This window comes from Mesoplodon bidens, assembly GCF_964165515.1.
Source record: "Mesoplodon bidens genome assembly, chromosome: 16".
In the NCBI taxonomy this organism is placed as follows: domain Eukaryota; kingdom Metazoa; phylum Chordata; class Mammalia; order Artiodactyla; family Ziphiidae; genus Mesoplodon; species Mesoplodon bidens.
In genome coordinates this window covers 15,413,515-15,432,624 of record NC_138173.1, presented here as the reverse complement: position 1 = coordinate 15,432,624, position 19,110 = coordinate 15,413,515, and the positions used below count along the sequence as shown (strand labels likewise).

At 42.5% G+C, this 19,110-nt stretch overlaps 1 protein-coding gene across 2 annotated transcripts in view; it reads left to right on the top strand.

The window, feature by feature from the left end:
* Positions 1-19,110, top strand: part of SLCO5A1 (solute carrier organic anion transporter family member 5A1) — a 124,409-nt gene that overhangs the window by 3,559 nt on the left and 101,740 nt on the right. The window lies entirely within an intron of this gene.

Sequence of the window (19,110 nt, the reverse complement as noted above, 5' to 3'; positions counted from 1 at the left end):
AGTAACTGGTGTGTGGAATAAGGTTATTTACTACTTTCCTCCACTGCTGCTTCTCATTCCTGCCCCCAAGAGCAGAGTTAGTGGAGAACCCAGACTACAGGAAACACACTTTATTGACTTCATCTCTGTATTCATTACGTATCATCTGCGTCACTATTTAAAAAAAAACTTGAGTGATACCGAATGACTAGATTGTCTTTATACAGAAGCAACATCACAGGTTGTAAAGTTTATCCAAAACGATTTTTGTTGTTGGTTTGAAGACCCTCAGTTACATGATATTGGGGGAAACATCATTACTATTTTCTGAAAAGCAGTACTCTTGGACAGTGAAAGGGCAGTGAAAGTGATACTCAATGAAGAGGGCTATGCTTTTTGCTCAGTATGACTGCTGTCCCCAGAATCGGTTACAGAGGGTGTCTGAGCCATTTAGAGTCCCCAGTAACTGGCCCAAATGCATCAGGACAAGAGTTTTTTTTTTTTTTGTGGTTCACGGGCCTCTCACTGTTGTGGCCTCTCCCGTTGTGGAGCACAGGCTCCGGACACACAGGCTCAGCGGCCATGGCTCACAGGCCCAGCCGCTCCGCGGCATGTGGGATCTTCCCGGACCGGGGCACGAACCCATGTCCCCTGCATCGGCAGGCGGACTCTCAACCACTGTGCCACCAGGGAAGCCCGTGGACAAGAGTTTTATAATTTGTTTTTATTATTAAATGTAAGAGAAAGAAATTTCTATTCAGGCAGAGAGGAATAGCTTGCTTGTTACTTTGCCTCCATGTTTTCTAACATTTGTTATGACAAATTTTCAAACATCCAGGAAAGTAGAAACAATAGTTCAATGAACATCAGTATATCCACCACCTAGACCCAATAATTGTTCACTTTATCATATTTACTTTATCAGTTTGTGTGTGTATAGAAATATATATATTTTTGGATGGGAGGTTAAGCCCTTTGAAAGTAATTGTAGACACCTTTAGTCTTCAGCACATATCTTCTGAAAATAAGGACATTCTTTTACATAACTCAGGAGCTTAAACATCCTAAGAAAGCTAATAACCATTCCATATGATCATCAAATTCCAGTCCATATTCAAATGTCCTTAATTGTCCACTCAGAGTATTTTTTAGCTATATACATTTTCTTTTTAAAAAAATTTATTACTGATATTTATTTTTTAAAAGTAATTTTAATTAATTAATTAATTTATTGGCTGTGTTGGGTCTTCGTTGCTATATGCGGGCTTTCTCTAGTTGCAGTAAGCAGGGGTTACTCTTCGTTGTGGTGCACGGGCTTCTCATTGCGGTGACTTCTCTTGTTGCCGAGCATGGGCTCTAGGTGCATGGGCTTCAGTAGTTGTGGCTCGTGGGCTCTAGAGCACAGGCTCTGTAGTTGTGGCGCACAGGCTTAGTTGCTCCGCTGCATGTGGGATCTTCCCGGACCAGGGCTCGAACCCATGTCCCCTGCATTGGCAGGCTGATTCTTAACCACTGTGCCACCAGGGAAGTCTGCTGCATACATTTTCAAAGCAGGAGCCAGTTGAGATTCATTTATACATTGCATTTGACTGTTTGCCTTCTTAACATTTGCTAAACTAGAACAGTGCCTCAACTTTTTTCTTTCTCTACCACATAGACTTTTTGAAGTGACAAGGCTAGTTGATTTGTGGAATGTTCCACATTCTAGATTAATCTGATTATTTCCTCGTGGTGTCACTTACCTTGTTCCTCCATTCCCTATATTTCTTGTAAACCGGAAGTTCAGTCTAAAGGTGTAATTCGATTGAGACGAAACGTTTTCGGCCAGACTACTTCATAGGTGACACTCCGTGTTTTCGATTAGGTGCATCTGGCCATTCATTAGTGTTGCTGAGTTTAATCACTTAGTTGCGTGGGTGATTGCCAGGCCTTTCCATTGCAAACATACATTTCCCTCTTTGAAAATAATCAGCAATCTTTAGAGTGACACCTTGACCCTGTAAATATCCCAACTGTTTTCTTTATTCTTACTGATCTTTTCCTCCATTTACTTTGAAAACTCAGGTCTCCCTTCCATCCCGCTTCTAGGTACCATTGACACAAATCTGCTTCATGAAAAACACAGGCAGAGCCCCAGGCAAAGAGAGAACACCCACTAGTAAGAGCCCTGAGATTTAACTTTTCTGGTAGTGGTTGCCTGTCAAGACTGAAAAGAGGAAGTACGTGTTCTGTGCTGAGCACTGTGCCCCTTATGGGAAGACCGAAAATGAGACACAATCCCAGCAGCTGAGGTGCCTTCAACGTAATGAAGAAATATTTCCAGTTTAAGGTAACAAGTGAAGTGCCATGTGAACGGGGAAGATAGTTCTACAAATGGGATTTGCTCCCTCCCCCCTCCTCCACCTACCGCCTCCTCCTCTCCCTCTTTAGATATTGACTAATAATTGGTTTCTTTGGAAAACATTTTGATGAATGCCTTAGGACACATTCTTTGGGAAACTCATGAGAATTCTGCTTTGTATGACATGGCTCTCAGTGAAAGCTCCAGTGGTTCTGAGTACCAGGAATCTTACCTGTGTTCTTTTATTTAATGTTCTTCGTGGCCTTATGAGATGGGAATTGTTTTGCCTGTTTTATGAACGAGGAAACTAAGGCTCAGAGAATTTAAGTGGCTTGCTTATGGGCGTCAAACCCACACCCGTCTGACCCCAGAGACCTTGAACTTCCCTCCACGCTGCATGCTTTTTGGCAACAGGATCTGAAAGTCAACTGAAACCAAAAGATGGGCCACGTTCAGTAGAGTTCTGACTATGGTGCAGAAGGATGCAGAACTGGCCTAAAGTCATCAAAACAGGATCAAAACGAGACCATTCTTTAGACCTTTTAAAGCAGCTTTTACAGGTTGCCTCCATACAAACTCAAATCAGGGAGACTACTATATTCTTAGAACATGAGCAGCGTTAACCTATTATCACATGGGATTTTTCCTAATAAATAACTGGTTATATATCTTTGTTATTTTCTGCAGAACTGTTCTATATTACCTTGTCCACTCCCCACCCTTTTCTTAACTTTCTGGTCAGTCTTTCTAACTGAGGACAAGCACAGAAGAGGAAGAAAGGGGAAAAAAAGCAGGTAGCAGATTAGTAATTGCAGACAGGAACAAATATCTGAATTCAAGTAGAAACCATTGAAATGGAATGTAAATGTATACCTTACTCTTTTGAAAGTTCCGGTGTTAACATTCTGGCAGCTTTCAGTGTAGAAGAGATGTGGTCGTAGATGAGATCCAGCGGTCTTTGCACCCATTCAGTGCCCTAACTCCTTCTGCAAGGAGAGAGATTCAGCGTTGACCCGGAGCATAGAGAAAGCTTTGTAGTTATGAAGAAGTAAGGTTAGCAAGTGCACCATGGTTTGTAATTGTATCTCAAGGAGAGAGAGAAAGTGGGACCTTCTGCAGGGCAAGAAATTCATGAACCAAACAGGGAAGCAAGAGAGAATGGCTAACCAGGTGGGAAAAGGAAGAAACAGGATGCTTTTCTAGAATAGAAAGCCACAACTCCGACTGGGTGATTTTCAGGAGAGGTGAGGATTGGCAGTGGGCCAGCCGTTGGCCAAGCGGTGTGGGGACAGCCACCCCACCTCCCTGGTGTGTCCCCTGTCACTTCACACCCCAGAGAAGGGTCGGAGTCGGGACAGTGCCTTAGAAAGAGCACCGGACGAGGCCGATCTGTATTTTCGTCTGGCTCTACCAGGGTTACATTTGTTTCCTGCACGGTAATTTTTTTTTTTTTTTTGCGGTACGCGGGCCTCTCACCGTTGTGGCCTCTCCCGCTGCGGAGCACAGGCTCCGGACGCGCAGGCTCAGCGGCCATGGCTCACGGGCCCAGCCGCTCCGCGGCATGTGGGATCTTCCCGGACCGGGGCACGAACCCGTGTCCCCTGCATCGGCAGGCGGACTCTCAACCACTGCGCCATCAGGGAAGCCCCCGCACGGTAATATTTTGAGGAGCAAATGGGATTACACGTGGTTAAGCACTGGGCCAACTGGAAGTGGCGGCACTTGGCCGTGTTAGAAGCGAATTCAGACTCATCCTGGAGAGCGGACAGAGGGAAGCGCGGAGGATATTCAACTCCATCTGAGCACCAAACCCTTGAAACATATCTCTTTACAAGTGGGAAAAAGGAAAGAAGCATTGTGTAGGAAATTAAAACTTTATATGGGAAATCACTCCTTAGACATTGTACAGGACACTTTTTTTTTTTTTTAGAAGATGTTGGGGGTAGGAGTTTATTAATTAATTAATTTTTTTTTGCTGTGTTGGGTCTTCGTTTCTGTGCGAGGACTTTCTCTAGTTGTGGCAAGCGGGGGCCACTCTTCATCGCGGTGCGCGGGCCTCTCTTGTTGCGGAGCACAGGCTCCAGACGCACAGGCTCAGTAGTTGTGGCTCACGGGCCCAGTTGCTCCGTGGCATGTGGGATCCTCCCAGACCAGGGCTCGAACCCGTGTCCCCTGCATTAGCAGGCAGAGTCTCAACCACTGCGCCACCAGGGAAGCCCGACAATTTTTTGTTTTTTACAGTTTGAATATTTAGTTGCCCATGCTTTAAAAAAAATATAGAATATTGGCTTTATTCCTTGTATTGTACAATATATCCTTGTAGTTTATTTTATACATAATAGTTTGCACCTCTTAATCCCCTACCCTTTATTGCCCCCCTTCCCTTTCCCCACTGGTAACCACTAATTTGTTCTTTACATCTGTGAGTCTGTTACTTTTTTTATATTCAACTGGTTTGTTGCTTTTTTAGATTCCACATATAAGTGATATCATACATGATATCTCTCTGACTTATTTCACTTAGGATAATACCCTCCAAGTCCATCCATGTTGCTACAAATGGCAAAGTTTTGTTTTTCTTATGGCTGAGTAATATTCCATTGTGTGTATATATATATATATTTATATATATATATATTTATATATATATATCACATCTTCTTTATCCGTTAATCTGTTGATGGACACTTAGGTTACTTCCATATCTTGGCAATTGTAAATAATGCTGCTATGAACATTGGGGTATATGTATCTTTTCAAATTAGTGTTTTTGCTTCTTTTTGATATATACCCAGGATTGCTGGATCATATGGTAGTTCTATTTTTAGTATTTTGAGAAACCTCCATACTGTTTTCCACAGTGTTGGCACCAATTTACACTCCCACCAACAGCGTAGAAGGGTTCCCTTTTCTCTGTACAGGAAAATCTTGATCAGTGTTTCGTCAGTGTTATATTCTGATTAATTGCTTTTTCTGAGACCCCAAGGTTTTACTACCAGAACTTTCTGCCTGTCGACCTTTGACAACCATCTTTCTTTAATGTAGGAACATTTATATAATGTATATTTGCATCTAGTGTGATGTAACAAAAGCTCTTTTGAAGTCCGAGGGCCTATGTGTCCTAGCTTCACGACTGTGGGTTTTCATTTGTCCGCATATTCTGTGCAGGATGTTGGTGAGCAAGAACTGGTCCCAAATTATGAATAAATTTAAAAAAATCAGAAGTAATTACTGTTCTTTTAAAATAAGTTCCTGATGACTTATTCTTTTTTTTGTGACATTTCCTCAGTCTTTTAAAAGTAGAATGAGCTTGAAATTAGTTGAGTTCTATTTCATCAAGATTTTGTAGTCGTACAAACATATATATGTGTGTATATGACTATCTCTCCATCTATCTGGCCTACATTGCTCTTTCTGAGTATGAAAACCCTTAAACATATCTTTTTTTTTTGGGGGGGGGTTGCGCCCCATGGCTTGTGGGATCTTAGTTCCCCGACCAGGCAACTTGAAAGCGCTAAGCTGTGAAAGCGCCCAGTCCTAACCACTGGACCACTAGAGAATTCCCTAAACATATCTTTTTTATATGTAATTAGAAAAAAGAAAAGAAGTCACTTCTTCAAAGCATTGTCTAGAAATCTTGATTGGTTTTTAACAATGTTTTATAGAACAATCTATATCTAAATAAGATTTTATATTCATAAAAACAATGAAAGATACACATACATATCTTTCAACTCAGTGTTCCCTAGAATCAGAAGGCACATTTTAGATTTTCCAGTCTGTGTGGGAGAGGAAGGCAAGTAAGATGAGGGTGGAGTTGAACAGTGAGTGGCCTCTAGTTACACTTTTGCCTCAAAAGCCAGAGATTTCAGGCCTTCCCCCTTACCCCCCGCCACTATTAATAAACTATCCTAAGTGGGGTGTAGCATGAGCTTTCCAGATCTTTTTGTTGGCATTTTGAAAGGCCTTAATAAATAGCGCCCTTTCACTCGAGTTCTGAGCTAATCGAGAAATAAGTCAAAGGAGTAAACACATTGGAGCCAAAGTATCACTTAAAAAAATTAATTAATTAATTAAATTTATTTGGCTGCGTTGGGTGTTTGTTGCTGCATGCTGGCTTTCTCTAGTTGCAGCGAGCGGGGGCTATTCTTCATTGTGGTGTGCGGGCTTTTCATTTCAGTGGCTTCTCTTGTTGCAGAGCACGGGCTCTAGGCGCACGGGCTTCAGTCGTTGTGGCACGTGGGCTCAGTAGTTGTGGCACACGGGCTCAGTAGTTGTGGCTCGTGGGCTCTAGAGCGCAGGCTCAGTAGTGGTGGCGCACGGGCTTAGTTGCTCCATGGCATGTGGGATCTTCCTGGACCAGGTCTCGAACCCATGTCCCCTGAATTGGCAGGCGGAGTCTTAACCACTGTGCCATCAAGGAAGCCCCATGATCGCACTATTAAAGAGACTTACCCATCCAGCCGCTGGCAATGCTGGACCTCAACAGGGTGGCAGCCCTGGGTCTCCCCACATGGCCTGTGGTCGAGGGGTGTGTGTGCAAGACTTGTGCTGAAAAGGAGCAGGGGAGAATTTTTACGCGCCGTGTGCACACTCATGTCCAAGAGGCAAAGAGGAGGAAATGAACTGAGCATCCCAGTTTATTTTCAGATTCATCTGTCACGTTAATCCCCTTCTGCTTTCCGGGGAGGAGCAGTGATGGGGGCGTGAGGCGGGCCAAGAGAGGAAAGATCACGTGAATATACACTGTCTTCTGAGACTGCTAACTGGGTATTTATTCTGCTTTAATTTTGCTCATCTTGTTTACAAGGTGTTCATCTTTGTAAGCCACATACAGTCCCTTTTGGGAAGTAGATTCTGTACAAATCATGAATAAATAAAAAAAAAATCTCCGCTGGAAACTAATACCAGGGAGAGTGACCGTTAAGGGATTTGAGGCAATGATCCAGGGCGTGTGGAGGAATTATTGGGATGGATGCAGTGCAGAATGAGGAGAGCTGGGTGTTGGTGGCTTGGCAGCTCCTTGCTAGGACGTTGGTGAGTTTCACATATACCTGGGACAGTTCATCTGTGTCCGAATGAGTACATCTTCTGTACCCTTGACAAGTCCTGAATTTATATCAGCTCCCTGGTGGTCACCTTTGGCCTCTAAGACAAACTAGTCAGTCTAAGATGCTGACAAATAAACCAACTTCAGATTCTAGCTGAAAAGCAGAAGGGTTTCCTGCATCACTGTGGAAAAGGCAGTGGGTGGACAGTGATTTATTCAGCTCACCTGCAAATAACAGATAATAGCCTTGTTAGTAGTATTTATGATACATCTTGAACATTGCTCTGGATTCTGTTATCTATGTGGTTTGGTCCTTCTGAAACTTTAAGATGTGTATGTGAATCACCAGGGTATCTTTTCAAAATGCCGATTCTGCTTCTGGAAGTCTGGGGCGGGGCCTGGGATCCTGCATTTCTAATGTGCTCCCAGGTGAGGCCAGAGCTGCTGGTCGAAGGGTCACGTTTTGAGCAGCAAGGGTCTAAAGACCATAGATCTTTGACTTTTCTGATTGGTGGAGAGTTTCTCTCTGGGCTTGGGGTTGGATCCACTGTTGGCAAAACCAGCTGCTGATTGAGCTTCTGTCTTATCAGGAAGAACCCTTCCGTCTCTTACTGCATTTGCAAAAGCAAGGTGTCAGTTTTGGGTGTTTCATAAGCTGTGGCAACTTTTCTGAATTCCATCGTGATCACTGTTGAGTCCACCGAGAGAGTGGCTTGGGACAAAAGATGTTCATTTTGCTATTAACCAAAGGAAGCACCACTTCCTTTTTGCTCTCACCACCCTGGAGGCTCTGGGCAGATGGGTTTCTCTCTCTGTTGGTGGAACTCTACACGTTAGAGGTAAGTCTGTGAGCTCTGCAAACCCAGGTGAGCTCACCTTATAAGGCCCTTTGGTGGGGGAAAAGCAAACAAACCCACACACTTGGCTCTGTTTTTTTAAAAATAAATTTATTTATTTATTTATTTTCGGTTGAGTTGGGTCTGTTGCTGCGCGTGGGCTTTCTCTAGTTGCGGCGAGCGGGGGCTGCTCTTCATTGTGGTGCACGGGCTTCTCATTGCGGTGGCTTCTCTTGTTGCGGAGCACAGGCTCTAGGCACATGGGCTTCAGTAACTGTGGCACGTGGGCTCAGTAGTTGTGGCTCGTGGGCTCTAGAGCGCAGGCTCAGTAGTTGTGGCGCACTGTCTTAGCTGCTCCATGGCATGTGGGATCTTCCTGGACCAGGGCTCGCACCTCTGTCCGCTGCATTGGCAGGTGGATTCTTAACCACTGCACCACTAGGGAAGCCCTTGGGCATCATTTTAAAAAGAAGGAATAGAGATTTTGGAAAAGAAAAATGGAGGCAAAATGGATTTTAGAGTAGTCATTCTAGGAATGAAGGCTTCATAGAGAAGTGAAGGTGAAGAAACATACCTGGGTGTTTGGATGGTTCTCTTGTGTCTTTTGGGGGAAATATTCGGAAATGGAGACTGTGTGTCTATGCCAATGTGTTCTGCTGTGTTGGATACTTCTGCCGGAGCTGGTGCTCTCACCCTGTGTTTTCTGTCTCCCTGATCTAGAGAAAAGAGATAGGGATTCCACCTTATCTCCTGGGTGGTCCTCCTCGTCCAAGACCATTCTCAGTATCCAGGCTCTGTATGTCCTGAACCTCAGCTCCAGTGGGAAACAGCATAGGTTATGGGTCATCCTAAAATGGTGGTTTTCAACTAGAGGTAATTCCGTCCACTCGCAGTGGACACACTTGTTAATGCCTGGAGTCAACTTTGATTGTCACAATTTGAAGGGGACCTCGTGGCATTTAGTGATATTTTGGCCTATGTTGCTGCTAAACATCGTACATTGCACAGGACAGATCCCACAACAAGGAATTACCCTACAAAAAACTGTCACTAGTGATGCTCTCAACTTTTTTCATCTTAAGCATTCAAGTTACTATGTTATTTTGTGTTTCTGTTTTTGGCAGTGCCCTGCGGCATGCGTGATCTTAGTTCCCAGACCAGGGATTGAACCTGTGTCCCCTGTAGCGGAAGCGCAGAGCCCTAACCACTGGACCACCAGGGAATGCCCTATTTTGTGTTTCTTATATCTTGGGACTGGAAGTAGAAATCTCTAGGTCATAGAATTAGAAAGCATTGAACACTTGGATGGAGAAGACCCAGGAAGAACATGTCTTTGTAAATAGGAAAGCCTTCTAGCAAACAAGAGATAGGAAATACAGATTAACTGTGCATTACTCATTGCTACATATTACCCAGTAGATAGCATAGTATCTATCTATACAATATTGTTTTCTTAGTAGATCATGGGAGATACTGTAGTGTGCCATGGTAGATTATTTTTAGTGGGTGTAAAAATACGAAGGGTTTCATGGTTTTTATTGTGACTTCACTTCCCATCAGCTTAAAATTTTTTTTTTTTTTGGCTACACCAGGCGGCTTGTGGGATCTGAGTTCCCCAGACAGAGATGGAACCCAGGCCCTTGGCAGTGAAAGCATGGAGTTCTAACCACTGGACCTCCAGGGAGTTCCCTAAAAGTTTTTAACCATAGAGATTTTCTAGACATATTTTTGGAGTTGAGACTATTGTAACCCTTGAAGAGGGAAAGATGTTTGTGTGTGCGTGACATGTATGTACTAAGGGGAGTGGTATGTCATTTCCCCCTTTATCTGAGCTCTGTTTCTGTGGTGATGGTAAAAGAAAACATCAAGATGAGGAATTCTGGCAAACTATAAAGCAATTAATCAGCATTTTAAAGCAGAGCTCACCAGCTAAATAATTGGACCTCAAGAGGAGACGTAGGGTAGATTTAATGAGGGATTTAAGACCTAGAATTTCTCTTAAAAATAAATGAGAGCTTAATTAAATCATAAGAAAAAGCCTTTGGTATGGTTTCATACATGGGGTCTAACAAGGGCTATTTTTTTTTTTTTTTTTTTTTTTTTTTTTTCTTTTTGCGGTATGCGGGCCTCTCACTGTTGTGGCCTCTCCCGTTGCGGAGCACAGGCTCCGGATGCGCAGGCCCAGCGGCCATGGCTCACGGGCCCAGCCGCTCCGCGGCATATGGGATCCTCCCAGACCGGGGCACGAACCCGTATCCCCTGCATCGGCAGGCGGACTCTCAACCACTGCGCCACCAGGGAGGCCCTCAAGGGCTATTTTTAACAGCAAATATTTTTGAATGTTTAATGTATGGCAGGCATTGTGCTGAATGCTTTATCATCTTATTTTATCCTCAGAACAACTCTATGTGGCAGGTACATTTTTTCCCCTTTTTTTTATTGTGGTAAAAAACACATAACATTAAAATTAATCTCAACCATTTTAACTGTACAGTTTAGTAGTGTTCAGTATATTCCCACTGTTGTACACTAGATGTCTAATTTTTTTTCATCTTATAGCACTGAAACTTTATACCCACTAAACACTAATTTCCCCTCTCCTCAGCCCTTGGCAGCCACCTTTCTACCTTCCGTTTCTGTGGTTTTGACTACTTTAGATACTTACATGAGTGGAATTACACAGTATTTGTCCCTTTGTGACTGGCTTTGTTCACTCAGCATAATGTCCTTGAGGTTCATCTATGTTGAGGCATGAGACAGAATTCCTTCTTTTTCAAGGCTGCATAATATTACACAGTATGTTTATACCATATTTAAAATCCATTCATCTATGGATGGACACTTGGGCTGCTTCCACTTCTTGGCTATTGTGAATAATGCTGCTATGAACGTGGGTGTGCAAATATCTCTCTGAGATTCTGATTTAAATACTTTTGGATATATACCCAGAAATGGGATTGCTGGATCATCTGGTGGCTCTATTTTTCATTTTTTGAGGCACATCCATACTGTTTTCCATAGTGGCTACACCATTTTACATTCCCACCAGTAGTGTATAAGGGTTTGAACTTCTCTGCATCCTCACCAACACTTGTTATTTTCTGTTCTTTTGATAGTGGCCATCCTGATGAGTGCGAGGTGATATCTCATTGTAGTTTTGATCTGCATTTCCCTAATGATTAGTGATGTTGAGCATCTTTGCATGTGCTTTTTGGCCATTTGTATATCTTTGGAGAAATGTCTATTTAAGTCCAGTGCCATTTTTTAATCAGATTACTTTTTGTTATTGTTGACCTGTAGAAGGTCTTCATTTATTCTGGATATCAGACTCTTATCAGATATATGATTTGCAATTATTTTTCTCCCATTCTGTAGACTACCTTCTCACTCTGTTGATTGTTTCTTTTAATGTGCAGAAGTTTTTAAGTTTGGTGTAGTCTCATTTGTCTATTTTTTATTTTGTTGTCTGCTTTTGGTGTCATATCCAAGAAATCATTGCCAAATCCAACGTCTTGAAGTTTTTCCCCTATGTTTTCATCTAGGTAGTTTTAGGCCTTACGTTTAGGTCTTTAATGCAATTTGGGTTAATTTTTGTGTACGGCGTAAGGTAAGGGTCCAACTTCACTCTTCTGCATGTGGATATCCAGTTTCCAAAATCATTTGCTGAAGAGGCTATCCTTTTCCCATTGTGTAGTCTTGAATTCCTGGTTGAAAATCAGCAGCTACTTTCATTGCTCACATTTTATAGATGAGAAAAATCAAGGTTAAGTAATGTGCTCAAGTTCATCTGAAAGGTGGCAAAACCAGCACTCAGGGTCAGTGTTCAAGGCCTGAGCTCTAACTGTTGACATTAGGGGGAGGGGAGGGGAGGAAAACGTTTATAAATTTCTGGTGTGACTTTGGCTCAGTTTCTTAATTTTGTTATGTGTGAAGGAGAGGAGGCGGCAAGGTTAGTGGTTTCTTAGATTCCTGTCATCTCTTCAGTTCTTTAGTTCTGTGCCTTGTTCATCCTGGCTGGATATGATCTTGTTCTGGAAGTTGGGACTCAGGTCTGGAGAAGAGTTGTAGCCTGTTCTGTTTTCCTTGAGCCATCGGAAGTGAGTCTCTTGGGCACTTCCTCCACACCCTGGTGGCTTGAGTGATGTCGCCATGTGACAGTTGTCCCCAGGGAGTCAGGCATTCCTTTTACTCCTTTTCCAGGCAGCTGTGTATTACCTGACAGTAAATTCAGACTCTTCTTCCCCTCCTGGGAGTTCTGATGGCTTTTGAAACTGTCACCCTGCAAAAATGCTAATCCCTGTTACCTAATATAACCAGGAAAGGCAGGTGCAGGTTACTATTGCTTCAAAGTAAAAACCATATTCATGTAATTAATATTTTCAGAAGGATGAAATTACATAATTTGCCAGTGTCTGAAACTGAGTTGTGCAGTTCCTGAGTTTCTAGCATGTGAGAGTTCTTAGCTATAATACTTCAATAATAACAATAATTATGATGATGATGATAGGTTTTGGTCTTATTAGGTATTTTCCTAATTTTTTGACCTTGAGTTCTTATGAAGGACCTAGAAGTTTTAAGAGGCTTTTAAAAAAAAGAATGTCTATGTGTGTATAACTGAGTCACTTTGCTGTACAGCAGAGATTGGTACAACATTATAAATCAACTATATTTCAGTAAAAAAAAAGATGCTTTTTTTTTTAGTGAGAAGAGGGGAGAAATTTAAGTGAACAAGATTGTTCAGTGAATTCTAGGCCTAGCATTCTGGCGGTAAATCAGCTTCTGATCAATGTATAAAGATGGACCAACAATCCTGGTTTGCAAAGTGTCTTTGTATTATTGGGTGAAATATATTTGCTGGTATTTTGTCTAGAACTGTGCTTATGTCCCTGGTGCTTAATTTCAGCTGGAAGGTAAACCTTTCCTGATTTGAGCTGCATTTTCATGGCTTTCCTTTAGGTGGAGGGCAGGAGCAACCTTTAACAAGATGCAAAAATCTTCCCGAGATAAATCTGAAAAGTTTCCTACGAGGAAGACTTGACTAAAAAATATATCTCGGAATACTAATTCTGAAATTTAGTTTTGCTGGTTTTTAAGATGTCTCTAGTTATTTCATCCTTGTGAAACTTTCAACAGAAATTAGTTTTCATTTCTTTAATTAGGATTGATGGAAGGCAGTGGTGGCTAAATGCAAGAACGGAAGAGAGATGGATGTGCTACCTTCCAGTTGCTGGATTCAGTTTTTTGGGTGTGCGGTGTTCTCCTTTATGCATTCTTTCTTTCATTTTAGGTTCTAGAGCCATTGTTGTTAGGGAGAGGCCTGGGGACCCTCACATGGATTCTTACTGGACACTTATTTATTCACTTATATGACATCTCATACCACTTTGGGAATGACTAATTTAGGACTTAAATCTTCCACGTCATCCAGTCTTGTAGAAATGGTAAACCACATATAGGGACCAGTTTGTAATTTGACTCAAGTTCATCTGTAATTACTGATATAACTTTGACTAAGTTACATAACCTTTCAGGACCTCAGTTTCTTCTTCTGTAAAATAATCCAGTTTGACCACACCAGAAGACTTCTAATCTAATCTATGATACTTTTTTTTTTTTTAAAAAAAAAGCTTAATTGGGGATTGGAGCACTGGAAGAGAAGAGTCACTATATACTGTATACTTTATTTCTAAAAATAACCCTAAAAAGTGACTCCTGGTCCTCAAGGAACTTACAATCTAGATTGACTATTTGTTTAACACCATCTATTCTGGACAATTGAAGATGATCTGTGAGCTGTGTGACCTCTAGTAAGTCACTTGACACCTCTGGGTTTCAGTTTTCGAATTTGGATGGAATTGAATTAGAGCAGCTCGAGGGGTCTTCCTGGACTCTACTTTCTGATTTCTTCTGGGCCTACTGTGGCGTAGATCCACAAGTTAGCATATTCAAGGCAGTTCAATCTTGTGGTTAAGAGCGTGGCCACTGGCGCCAGGCTGCCTGGATTCGAATCCCAGCTCTGCCAGGGTGTAACCTGGGGAAGGTTCTGTGGCCTCTCTCTGCTCGACCCCACCTCTGTTAACACTTGGATCATTGTGAGCCAGCTGTGAGTTAATGCGTGTGATGCACTTAAAACAGGACCAGGCCTGGCACATGGTTAAACACCCAAAGTGGGCTGTCATTATTAAAAACAAATTTCATCCTGTTTGGGAAGAGAGTGGGGTTCGTTTTCGTCGTCACTGGCAGGGCACAGCTTCTCTTGTGGCTTTTCTGAACAGGTTGCCTGCACTCACTGCCCCTGCTCAGGTCACTGTGTGTTAGGCTGGCCCCGAGCCGGTGCGAAGAGGCATGTAGTTCCGTTACATCAGGGTTGTTCTTGGCTAGGCAGCGCCTCTCCTGGGGGCATGCGTCTTCTCTCCCAAGCCCCATAGTGATGCCTGGACTCTGTGCTTCACTGGGTCTGGAGGGTCATCTCCCCTACGAAGTAAAGAGTGACCACAGGGAGAAAGAAGACAAAGCTTTCAGGTTATTAATAGCTTCCAGACGAGATGCTCTTGCTATGGGCTTCAGATAATTATGATGTGAGCTGTTGGCTATAATCAAGTTTAATTGCTAAGGAGCACAGGGATGGAGCCCGAAACACACATGCTCATGGGCTATCTTTGTGCTTTTTCTGTCCTATTCTAGACTGAAAAATCTCTGATCAGGTCTCCAGCCAGCAAGTTCTGGTAACTCCAGAGCCTTTTGTGGTACTTGGAGCGGGCCTACGACCACTACCCAGTGACTCTCCTGGGTCGTCCACTTCCTCATGTCTTGGCTTATGTGGTTTATTATAGACGGGAAGGTGGGATGGATTGTGTAAAAGTGCAGAGAGATAATGCCCGGGAAATACAGAAATGGGCCTGTTTGCTCACCTCCTCTCATGGAGGGCGATCTATGATCACGTGAAAGTGTGTGTGTGTATATGTGTGTGTGTGTGTATTAGACTTGGAGGTGTAGAAGAAAAAACACAGGAGTTGCTTTATACTGTCTCCCAGAAATATGACCTTACGTTGCTATTGCTAGAGTAGGAATGTTTGCATTTCTTCTACTCTGTATTTTTTCATGATCAAATGATATTTTATAGATTATTATCAAAACCTCTTCCCTCTCTCTCTCTCCGTAGTGAGTTTATTGCCTGGGGCGCCACATTCAGAATTTGCTTGCCCAAAGAAAGGAAGCAAAGGCCTAATGAATTGATTTTTCTGTATTTAATTACACTTACAAAACATTTTACCTAAAAAGTTGAAAAGGGGTGATGTCCGAAGTAAAGTTTGGATTCATATCAATGAACCATGTTGACTCATGCAGAGAATGGTCGAGTTATCAGTATTTGTTATTATTTGGGTTTCTTCTGTCTTTAGGAACTGGCATCAGTTCCTTCTCTATCCACTTTGAAGGCTTTTGGCTACAATAATACCTGGCATGTGTCTCAGAAAATCTCTGCAGGCTCCACTTCCTACCCTGAATTGTCAACCAGCCTGCTTTGCCCAGGTGCCTCCCATTTATGCTCATTGCCTGGCACCTTGTTTCTTTCCCTCTGCTTGGCTCCTGTGGATTTCAGTGGACTGTTTCCTTGGATCTTCACTATGACTCTACCAGGATGCTGAGCTTTCTCTCTCTTGGCTCTTTACTGAGGCTTGGCCTGTCCCACTGTGTACAGAGTGCCTACTCCAGCTCTCAAAACCTCCACTGGGGTCTGGGGCACTGGACTCCCTTATCCTGGTGTGGAATTCCGACATTTAAGCCACAAACAGGTGTTCCACTGTACAAGGCTATAACCCTTGGGAGGGGTTATCTCATGTCTGTAGGTGGTGAACTCACCGTGTAGGCACAGGCCAACGTTAATGAAGCTTGTGAATATAAGTTACGTGTGAGTCAGATACCATTACCGTGTTCCATAATGCGCTGTTCTCTTTCTAAAAGGGCCAGATATGTTATCGCTGATTTTATTACCTAATTTGCTATGATTTGCTCTCTCTTTGTATTCTTCTCTTATTAGAGATATTTGCTGAAATACTTTGTGTAAATATAATTTGAAAAATTCACTGTTTTTTTTTTTTTAAATTGCCATTGTGTTAACAGGCTCAGTGACTGATTTCCCTTATGACTCCATACAGTCTAAACCTGCTGTCGTGATTAAATGTCACTTCTCCAGGTATAGGACAAATAGGTCAAAGTCTGTGTCAACAAAGTATTACTAGTCCCAAATGGATGAGTTTCTAATTTCATTACTGTTCAAATCAGATTTTAAGTGACCAGTTTAGTCATTTCGACATTATTATTGTATTTTTATCCATTTAATTTCCAGAATTTCTTCTTCTTTGGGTTTCCTATAAATTACTTAGTTTAGAATAAACTCATGATATTTTATTCATTTATTCATATTTTATTCATTAACCTGCCCTCCGTATTCAAGTTTCCATTAAATGTGCTTTTCTTTCTTTCCCACAAAGGGTTCTTTTACTATCAGTTTTGTGAGGTCTTTTTTTTTTTTGGTAGCTAAATAATCTTCCTCTTATAACATGCAGTTTTCTTTTTACTAGAGCTAGAATTTATCATGCCAGAGTTTTCGAATGAACTTTCTTTTCCCCACCTTACATCATGTATATTGTTTCTCTGTTAAATGAATAGAGTGAGTTCAAGGTTTCTACGTAAATCCCCAGTGGCTTATGCTTCTGAGTTGCACAATTGCCTGTCATGCAAAGAAACATGAGACTTTGAGACCCAGGGGCCATCTCTTCAGCAAGTTTGATATTAATAATTTGGAATCCAGTTGTAATATCCGCTGAGGGAGGCAGCGTGGGAGCGTGGAAAGGGAGTGAAAGTGGAACCTGAGTTTTTGTGCGAGACTTGGTCCTGCCACTTAACCACCATGAGACCTTGGGCCACCCAGCTGCTCTGGTCCATCCCATTGACTTGGGAATATGAAAGTGATACTTCTCAACAGATCTAGAGATAATTCTTTTTTTTTTAAAAAATTCAAGTATAGTTGTTTTACAGTGTTTCAGGTGTTCAGCAAAGTGATTCAGTTTCATATATATATATCTGTATGTATATATTGTTTTTCAGATTCTTTTCCACTCTAGGTTATTACAAGATATTGAATATAGTTCCCTGCACTATACAGTAGGTCCTTGCTGTTTATCTGTTTTATATATAGTAGTGTGTATCTGTTAATCCCAGATTCCAAATTTATCCCTCCCTGCCCTTTCCCCTTTGGTAACCATGTTTGTTTTCTATGTCTGTGAGTCTATTTCTGTTTTAGTAAGTAAGTTCATTTGTATCATTTTTTTAGATTCCACATATAAGTTATGTCATATGATATTTGTCTTTGTCTGACTTCACTTAGTATGATCATCTTTAGGTCCATCCATGTTGCTGCAAATGACATCTTTTCATTCTTTTGTATGGCTGAGTAATAGTCCATTATATATGTATTACATAAGACTATGACATCTTCTTTATCCATTCATCTGCTGATGGATATTTAGGTGGCTTCCATGTCTTGGCTATTACAAATAGTGCCGCTGTGAACACTGGGGTGCATGTACCTTTTCCACTTAGAGTTGTCATCTTTTCTGGATATATGCCCAGGAGTGGGATTGCTGGATCACATGGTAATTCTATTGATCGTTTTAGTTTTTTTTTTTTTTTTTTTTTTTTTTTTTTTTTTTTTGCTGTATGCGGGCCTCTCACTGCTGTGGCCTCTCCCGTTGCGGAGCACAGGCTCCGGACGCGCAGGCCCAACGGCCATGGCTCACGGGCCCAACCGCTCCGCGGCATGTGGGATCTTCCCAGACCGGGGCACGAACCCGTGTCCCCTGCATCGGCAGGCGGACTCTCAACCACTGCGCCACCAGGGAAGCCCCGTTTTAGTTTTTTAAGGAACACTCTCCCTAGTAGGAGGGAGAGTCGGAGGGTTTCTACTCCATGGACAGTACACATTTGGCAGTAAGATGACATGAAATAAGTGAACACCATGTGCTTTCATTCAGCCGAGTTTTATAGTCACAGACTTTGTGCTATAGATGCTGGAACAGAACTGCTTTCCAGCGCTTAGTCTAGGGGAGACGACAAACAAACAAGTAACCAAAAAGTAATTAAAAATCATGGTACGGGGCTTCCCTGGTGGCGCAGTGGTTGAGAGTCCGCCTGCCGATGCAGGGGACGTGGGTTCGTGCCCCGGTCCGGGAAGATCCCACATGCCGCGGAGCGGCTGGGCCCGTGAGCCATGGCCGCTGAGCCTGCGCGTCCGGAGCCTGTGCTCCGCAACGGGAGAGGCCACAGCAGTGAGAGGCCCGCGTACCGCCAAAAAAAAAAAAAAAAAAAAAATCATGGTAAGTGCTAAAAATAGAGGAAACCACATGGCATGGCATTTGCTGAGGAGATGCTTAAATAGAAATCAAAATCCGTAAGAGGAAACGAAGGCTTAAAGGATATTTGAAAACTGTGACATGTAAAATGTGACGTCAGTCCATCATTCTAGTATCAAAACCCCAGAATAGGATTCTTAAACATGTCTGAGCGTTGTTATTATCAGAGAAGCATCCTTAAAAATGCAGATTCCTAGACCCACCTCTCAGGGTCTAATTTTTTTTTTTTCCTCACCACAAGGCTTGTGGGATCTTAGTTTCCCGACCAGGGATTGAACCTATGCCCCAGCAGTGAAAGCACCGAGTCCTAACCACTGGACAACCAGGGTATTCCCTCGGGGTCTGATTTAGTAGAACTCTGGTCAGACCCTAGAATCTGTTCCTTTTAAAAATTTCCCAGATGATCCTGTTGGTGTGTCAGGGCTGGAAACTATTCTCCCGGAGAAACTCTAGACAGAACTGATTACCTTTCAAAGGAATGACTGTGGCTTG